Below are 9,660 nucleotides of genomic sequence, written 5' to 3' on the forward strand. Positions count from 1 at the left end.
AGTTTCAACATGCTATTTTTCTACAGGATAAATCTGACTTTTGGAAGGCCAAATATGATCATGAGGCTGCCAAAAAAGCTAGAGCCGCTGCAATAGCCGCTAAGAAAACCGCCAGAAAATCTAAGAAGAAAACAACTGCTTCTGACTTATTCAAGTTGGATGACATCTCTGAGTCAGAGGTAGCCCTTGACTCTCTTGGCCTACTTTTAGCAACCTTATTGACACTGACTATTATCAGGAGGACACGGGGGCCAGCCAGGCAATTGAAGAAGAGGTAACTATTATTCCTCTGACTCAGAACCTTTACCAAGGCAGAAACTTCGGCGGGTAACCCGGAAAGTAAGGTTTTCACACCCCTTGGCTTATTTAGATCCTCATTTTCTTTTGAAACAACAACAACACGAGAGCCGCCGTCAGACCCGGACCAGTGGAGACGATGAGTTACCCTCCGGCTTACCTAAAACCCCTCGGAAACGCCAAAATGAGGCACTTTTAAATCGTAACTCTGATGAATGAGTTACTTTTATAAGTCACTCAACTATAATTCCACTTTGCAGGAGATTGCTCGTTCCTCCTGTGGTGATTCTCACAAACTCAGCTGCCGGCTTTTAAGACCGCCCCGGGTAAAGATAATTATCCTTCTTCTGCACCTTTATGCTTGTATCGTTATACTGACTCATCAAATTCTTCTTAGTGGTCAAGCAAAGCCCAAGAAAGCAAAAGTGTCCAAACCGGTTGAGGATCCAAAAGCCGCTGAACTGGTGTAGCCGACTCTTGCCCCGGAACAAACTAAAGCACCGGAAGACCCTGCTATCAACACTCAATCAGATCTTCCTAAGCCGTCTGTTAATGAAACTGTTCTTAATCTGTCCACTGCTAAACCGTCAAGCTCAGCTAACCCGCCAGAGACTTATGGCAATGATGTTTTAATCACTGGTACCAGATTCATTGAACCGGGTAATCCGACTGTGCTGGCAAGACACTCCACAAAGCAAGAAGTCATGGAGAGGCAGAAAGTGAGGTTTGATGTCTCCCACTACGCTCATCTGAGTATTGGTGAAGTACTATCTAGCTATCTTAGCCAAGTCAATTCGAGCCGTGATTCAGAGATTGAAATGGTCAAACAAATGTACCAAAAATATGAGGTATGTTCTCCGGTTTATATAAGTTATGTACCTAGGCAGCCCCCAAGTCTGCAAAGTATGATAAGAGTGAATGATCTTTAGACTTTTAATAGACTTATAAGCTTTTGCCTTAGACTCCTTTCGATTCCCGGCTTACAACCAAATCGGATGCTGATAGTTTTTCAATTTGCATGTGTAGTCCCCAAGGGCCGGTTTAATCAGTATGAGCCGGTCCTACTAGCCAACATGTAAGAGACAAATACTTTGACCAGATATCCTTATGAGCCAGCTGAGGCTATCAATAACATATCCGGCTTTCCTTTGGTAGGAAAAACAGCAAAATGCATTAGCCCCCAAGTGCCAAGTGGTCTTGCTTGCAAAACACTTGGGACTTCTGGAAAAATCCAATTCCTTTGACAATGAAATTGCGCTGACAGACATTAGCCCCAAGTACCAAGTGTTATTGCTTGCAAAGCACTTGGGACTTGCTTTTATAATCCGCCATGAAACTAAACAACCTTATTCTGTATACAGGCTGCAACCGCAGAACTGGAATCCCAATTGTCTGAAGCCAAGACCCGGCTGTCGACTCAGGAGACTGAAACAAACAAAACTGAATCCAAAATCCAATTGAGTGTGTCTGAAGCAGAGAAACTGAAGAGCAGACTTAGTGCAGAGAAAAAGGCTTGGGCTGATGAGAAGACTGCCCTGACGTAGCGTGCTGAAACGACTGAGGCGGCTCTGAAAGAGGTTATCGCTGAACTCATCGGTTTAAAGAACTGTGTGTCTCAGATGGTTTCTGCAATCTTTGGTAAATCACCTTATTACTTACTCAAAGTCTATATTTGTCACCATAATGTAAGCCGCCTACTTAACTCATTGGGAAAACTTCACAGGTCCCCGGAGCAGCAATCTGAGTCAACATAGTCTGATAAAGCTCAAGGCGGTTTACACTCTTGTGGAGCAATTGTATACTGGAGCTCAGCGGGCTCTTGCCATTATCTCCCCAGTGAACCAAGGACCAAACTTGTTGAGTGATGTCTTGAAGAAGCTGTCCATCTTACCTGCCTGGTTTCAGGAAGTCAAGTGTTCTTTTCCGAGAGCCAGAGCCGTAACTACTTTGAGCCGGTCCAAAGCCTAGGTACCGGAGTTAGATCCGGCAGACGTAGCCAGGGGTACCCCAGCTTTAAGGAAGAAGGAAGTCCCTTCGACCAAGAAGACTTTGCTGCCTGTGTGAAAGAGATTCGTCCTCATGCCACCATCATTGCTGAAGAAACCAATCTCACCAAGTATCGGCCAGGTTTTGATGCAGAAAATAAGAAGATGTTCACTCCTTCATATAAAGTGATGGACTTAATCCCGCTGATTCGCAAGCACACTTTCGCCCCTGAAATTGACCCATCTGGTCTGATTGATGATGAGGCTGAGTTTGTCGCCCTTCATGGCTTTGATTGGTCCAAACCCAATTTCCAAACGGTGGAGGAGGACGAACATGCAAGGGATGAGTCTCAACCATCCAGTCAACCCTGCCAGGATTCATGAACCGGCTCCAGTTTATCATCTGCTATGTGCGAGAGTAAAAACAGTATTATCCTTTTGTGCTCCAAGCGCCTTGTAATAGGCTAGCTTAAAACTTCATGTTCTGCTTATGCCATCGTGCATATTGTGCTGCGTACAACACTTTTGTCCGTCATGTGAAGATATGCTTTACATCCCTTACAATATCAGTAGTGTTGAATCTGTTCCTGCATGCAATATATAAAAATTGTTCTGGCGGTTTATCGCCGGACGGGTCATAATGCCCAATACACAACCATGGAAACCAACATAACTGTATAATTAAGGCTAGATGCAAGAATAATCAACATGAAATATATCGTTCCTATGATATTGAATTATATTGGTGTCTTACCACAGGGTGGGTCATAATATCATACATACGACCATTAATATTGAAAGAAGAGACACAAATAAGCTTGTTATGAATTTTAACTTTGAAACACAAGGACAATATCATACCTGTGATTTTGAATTTGAACTGCCGGTTCATGTGACCCGAACAGTAAGGGTGATAACCCAATCTTTTAGAAGCCAACACTTTCATATGTATGATGATTGTCATACACTGGTGATTTATTGTCAAAAAACCAAGCCGGGTTAAATTGAAACCATACTTATACTTAGATCTAGATGAAAAGCCGCAGAATAAAAAACAAAGATTGTTTTTCAAAAACTTAAGCCAAGTAAAAAGAAAAATTTGGAGGCTTCTGATTTGAATACGATCAGTAAACGGGAACAAAGGGGTTAAGCTAGGATTCAAATACGATCATGTAGCCCCAGTGGCTTTGGCGTTGCGCCGATCAAGAGGGTACCGACAACTATGTTCTCTTTGGTTCGAATACGACCTATGTTTGAACAGGAAGCCCCCAAATGACACTGATAATTTTTTAACGACTCTAATTCAAATACGATCAAAGTCGGACCCAAAAGGGGTTAAGCTATGATTCAAATACGATCAAGAAGCCCCCTAGTGAGTTTGGCATTGTGCCGATCAAGAGGGTACCGAAACTATGTTCTCTTTGGTTTGAATACAACCTATATTTGAACAGGAAGCCCCCAAATGATCATATGGTTTAATGGCTAGATTCGAATACGATCATGAGCCAGACCAAAGGGTTAAGCTGGATTTGAACACAATCAACCCCCAATTGGTCATTTTGAACTTATAATGATGAAGACATATGATTATTGAGGATGAAAAGGATAGAGGTCCTCCTTTATTACTTATCATAATATATACAACGTCAAAATATGTACATCATGAGAGCCGGTGGCTCAAGTATAGTAAGGCCAAAGATGAGCGATATTCCTCGGCTGGTGGGTCTCTTCCTCCGACTTACGTGAGTCTTTGTGCTCTTGAATATCGATAAGGTAGTATGACCCGTTGTTCAAGTTCCTGCTGACCACAAAAGGACCTTCCCAAGGTGGGGATAACTTGTGTGCATCAGTTTGATCCTAGATGAGCTGGAGCACCAAGTCACCTTCTGCTACTAAGTTGGTAAATCGCGGAGCGAGCTGCTACTAAGTCATGCTTTTCATGCTACCACAAAAGGTTCTGGACTTAACTCGGCAGCTATGATAACGATGCATGTCCTGTTGGTAAATCGCGGAGCGAGCTGCTACTAAGTCATGCTTTTCATCTAACAGGTCAAGTGCATCTTGACGGGCTTGTTCGTTATCAGTCTCAACATAAGCCACCATGCGGGGCAAGTCATGAGGATGTCACTAGGTAGGTTTTCCTCTGCTTCGTAAACCATGAAGAAAGGCGTATGACCGTAGACCTGTTAGGGGTAGTATTGATACTCCATATCACAGAGGGTAACTCCTCCACCCAACAACCTGGCATCCGTTGTAAAGGAACCATAAGCCGGGGTTTGAGACCTTTCAATATTTCCTGATTGGCACTTTCAGCTTGACCATTGGATTGGGGGTGAGCTACTGATGAAACATCATGCCGGATATGCTCACGTTGGCAAAATTCCTCCATAGCACCCTTGGACAGATTAGTGCCATTATCAGTTATAATGCTGTGTGGAAAACCAAAACGAAAGATCACCTTTTTCATAAATTGAACCGCCATGGCGACATCACACTTACTAACCAGCTCTGCCTCAACCCACTTTGTGAATTTGTCAACTGCCACCAGAAGTTGTGTCTTTTTATCTTTGGATCTTTTGAAAGGTCCAACCATGTCTAGCCCCCAGACTGCAAATGTCCAAGCAATTGGAATCATCCGCAATTCTTGAGCTGGCACGTGTGCCCGTTGTGAGAATTTCTGACAATCATCACACCTACTGACTAGATCCTCCGCATCATCTTGAGTCGTTAGCTAGTAAAAACCATGACGGGAGGCTTTGGCTACAAGGGACTTTAAACCGGCTTGATGGCCACAATCTCCTTCGTGAATTTCACGAAGAATTTCTTGACCTTCCTCAGGAGAGACACATCGTTGAAACGCCTCTGTAACACTGCGATGATGCAACTCACCATTGGCAATTGTCATTGATTTAGACCGCCGGGTTATCTGTCTAGCCAAGGTTTCATCCTCAGGCAACTCGCCCCGGGTCATATAAGCCAAATATGGCACTGTCCAATTTGGGATGATGTGAAGAGCTGCCATCAATTGTGCTTCCGGGTCTGGAACAGCCAAGTCTTCCTCCGTAGGCAACTTGATAGAAGGGTTACGCAGAACATCTAAGAAAGTGTTAGGTGGCACCTGCTTACGCTGAGACCCCAGCCGGCTTAAAGCATCGGCCAATTCATTCTTTCTGTGATCAATGTGTTCCACTTGGTAACCCTTGAAGTGTCCAACAATGGCATCAACCTCACGGCGATAAGCCGCCATGAGAGGATCTTTGGAATCCCACTTGCCTGATACTTGCTGAGCCACCAAATCTGAGTCGCCAAAGCACCTTACCCGGCTCAAGATCATCTCCTTAGCCATCTTAAGACCATGGAGCAAAGTCTCATACTCAGCTGCATTGTTAGTACAGGGAAACATCAACTGTAGCACATAACAAAATTTGTCACCTCGAGGGGAAGCTAAAACAACTCCAGCCCCCGAGCCCTCTAATTCCCTGGACCTATCAAAATGAATAGTCCAATAGGTGTTGTCCGGCTTCTCTTCAGGCATCTGCAGCTCTGTCCAATTGTTGATAAAGTCCACTAGTGCTTGAAACTTGATAGCAGTGCGTGGCACATACTTTAAGCCATGAGGCCCGAGTTCAATGGCCCACTTGGCAACTCGTCCTCTGGCTTCTCTATTTTGAATGATATCTTCTAAAGGAGCAGAACTAACCACAGTGATGGGATGACCCTGAAAATAGTGCTTAAGCTTCCGAATCTCCACGAACACCCCATAAACAAGTTTCTGCCAATGTGGATATCTCTGTTTGGACTCAATAAGCAGCTCACTAACGTAGCAAACCGGCCGTTGAACCGGATATTCCTTACCAGCGTCCTTGCACTCTACTACCATGGCCACACTGACAACACGTGTGTTAGCAGCCACATATAACAATAATGGCTCCTTATCAATAGGAGCAGCAAGGATTGGTGGCTCAGCGAGCTGTCTCTTTAGATCTTCAAAGGCGGCGTTAGCAGCATCACTCCAGACAAAATCGTCTGTCTTCTTCATCATTTGATACAGCGGTATGACCTTCTCACCTAACTGGCTTATGAACCGGCTTAAAGCAGCAATACGACCCACCAAATGCTGAACATCATTGATGCACGCCGGCTTAGCCAAAGATGTGATTGCTTTGATCTTCTCTGGGTTAGATCAATACGAGGGAGAGCGAATGGATCAGCCGGACAAGCCTTTTTAAGTCCGTTTAATCCACACACATATGCCATGTACCATTCTTTTTAAGCACGAGCACCGGGTTAGCCAACCAATCTGGATGAAAAACCTCAATAATGAACCCGGCCGCCAAGAGCCGGGCCAATTCCTCACCAATGGCCTTGTGCCTCTCCTCATTGAACCACCGAAGAAACTGCTTGACCAGCTTAAATTTTGGATCAATATTGAGAGTGTGCTCAGCAAGTTCTCCCGGTACACCCGGCATGTCAGAAGGTTTCCATGCAAATATGTCCCGGTTCTCACGGATGAACTTGATGAGCACGCTTTCTATTTGGGATCCAGATTAGCACTGATACTGAACTTCTTAGATGAGTCACCTGGAACAAAATCGACAAGCTTGGTGTCATCAGCCGATTTAAACTTCAGCACTGGCTCATGTTTTGTAGTCGGCTTTTTCAAAGACGTCATGTCCGCCGGGTCAACATTGTCCTTGTAGAACTTCAACTCTTCTGTTGCACAAACAGATTCAGCGTAAGCAGCATCGCCTTCCTCACATTCCAAGGCTATCTTCTGACTCCCATGCACTGTGATGGTGCCCTTATGACCCGGCATTTAAGCTGCAATTAAACATAACACAGCCGTGCCATAAACTTGGCATAAGCCGGTCGTCCAAACAGGGCGTGATACAGGCTCTTGATTTTGACCACCTCAAAAGTTAACTTCTCGGCCCTAGAATCATGCTCATATCAAAGGCTACTTCCAGTTCAATCTTACCCATCGGGTACGCTGACTTACCAGGCACCACTCCATGTAAAACAATGTTGGACATCTTAAGATTTTTGTCAGTCAACCCCATGCGACGGAAAGTCTCATAATAGAGGATGTTGATGCTACTGCCTCTGTCCATGAGTACCTTAGTGAATTTATATCCACCAACCGGAGGCACCACCACCAAGGCCAGGTGACCTGGATTGTTGACCCGGGGAGGATGATCTTCCCTACTCCACAGAATAGGCTGCTCAGACCATCTTAAATAACGAGGGACTGCCGGATCAACAACATTTACAGCCCTCTTATGAAGCTTTTGGCCCCGTTTGCACAAACTGGTGGTGAACACATGATACCGTCCACTATTCAACTGCTTTGGATTGCTCTGATATCCAGACGCTGCTGACCTCCCTGGCCAGATTGCTGATTATAACCACCTTGATTTCCTTGAGAGCCTTGAAAGTTGGAATTTGAACCGCCACCCGGGCCATGAAAACCGCCGCCACATGAGCCACTGCCCGACCCATGATTGCCATTGAACATGTTAGAATTCTTGAAAGCCTTCATGATCGTACAGTCCTTCCATAGGTGAATGTCAGGTTTTTGCTGAGTACCATACCTTGGACATGGCTCATTTAACAGCTGTTCAAGAGTGGGACCTGACCCGCCGGACCGAGGAGGTGGCCTCCCCTTACATCGTTGATTGTTGCCCTATGCATTGGTGTTAGCCACAAACTCCGAGATACCGTCAGCCTTACGCTTATTATTACCTCCTTGATTCGCCGGGTTATGTTGATGACCCTTGGCATTGCCGTTCTTCTTTCCCTTTCCTGTCTTCTCATTGTCAGAATCCAGATCCTTGGTACTATCAGAGTCGGCGTACTTGACTAGAGCCGCCATTAGCTGGCCCATGTCATTACAACTGCGCTTGAGCCGCCCCAGCTTCTGTTTCAGAGGCGTAAAACGGCAATTTTTCTCCAACATTAAGACTGCAGAGCTGGCATCCATCTTATCAGATGAATGTATTATGGCTTTGACCCGGCGCACCCAATGGGTCATGGACTCACCTTCCTCTTGCTTGCAATTAGTCAAATCCACAATTGACATGGGCTGCTTGCACGTGTCTTTGAAGTTCTGAATAAACCGGGCCTTTAACTCTGCCCATGAACTAATAGAATTAGGCGGCATCCCCTTTAACCAAGTGTGGTCCGTCCCGTCCAACATCATGGTGAAGTACTTGGCCATTGCAGTGTCACTGACCTCTAGTAGTTCCATGGCCATCTCATAACTTTCAATCCACGCCCCGGGCTATAAATCGGCCTTATAATTAGGCACCTTTTGAGGTCCCTTGAAATCCTTAGGTAAACATTCATTATGCAGTGCCAGCACCATGCAAGGGACACGTACAGTCCTCGTGGTGACGCCTGCTTCAAGAGAAGTCGTCGGATAAACCGGAAAAGACTAGTAAGCCTCCCACCGAGCTTCCTGCTCAGCTGCCTGTTGAGCCGCCTACTCAACCTTTAGCAAATCCTGTCCTGGTCAACCAAGTTAGGAGCTCTGTCACTCACCGCGTCATGCCCGCATGGCTGGTCACGCCGCCGGGCGTTGCTTGAAACAACTGCTGAATCTATATGCCTGCTATAACTCGGGCTCCGGCTTGGGCGAGGGGTCGAATGAATCCTGTCTCAGCTATAAGAATATGCCTCCTGCTGGCCAGAGCCGTCTGAAGAAGTTCTCTGACCCTTCGTTTTTAATTGCCATCGGAGAGTCTCCCTCCGTCGGGAGAGCCGCCAATCGTGCCGCCGCAGCGATCATGTTTTCCAAAGGGTTGGAATAATGACCTGGTGGTGTTGGTACATAATGAGGTGAAGCAGTATTCATACAAGGAGGTTCCACCACCCGTGGTTGAACCGGCGTTCCTGCCCCGGGTGTTGCAACCCGGTTTACCTCCGGCGGGTTGCTGGGGCCTGCACCAGGTGTGCGGAAGAGGTTTCTAGGATCATAAGTCAGAGGAAGACGGGATTGAGTTTTCTGGTGCCTTCTCCTCATGACCTCGTTTGATGCGTTCAAATTCATCGTAAGCTGGAAAGCCTCTGATTGAATCTGCTGAGCCCAAGCATCCAAAGCCGCCCGCTCTGCGGCCATCCTGATGTCCTCCGCTGCCAGGTTTTCCTTGGCTTGTGCTACCTCCTCTCGTAACCGTGCCACTTCTATATCATGTTGAGCCTGATCCGCCGGGTTAACCACAACAGTTAATAGGGCTGTCATCCTATCCATGAGATCCATCAGTACCCGAGCCGGCGGGCGCGCAGGGCCTCCTGTCTCGGCCGCCGTTGACCCGGAAGTTATTGCTGCCGCAGCCGTAGAGATTTGAACGGGTTGCGTGCCAGTCATGAAGATCCCTGC

The sequence above is a fragment of the Triticum aestivum genome, chromosome 5A, assembly GCF_018294505.1.
Source record: "Triticum aestivum cultivar Chinese Spring chromosome 5A, IWGSC CS RefSeq v2.1, whole genome shotgun sequence".
In the NCBI taxonomy this organism is placed as follows: Eukaryota; Viridiplantae; Streptophyta; class Magnoliopsida; order Poales; family Poaceae; genus Triticum; species Triticum aestivum.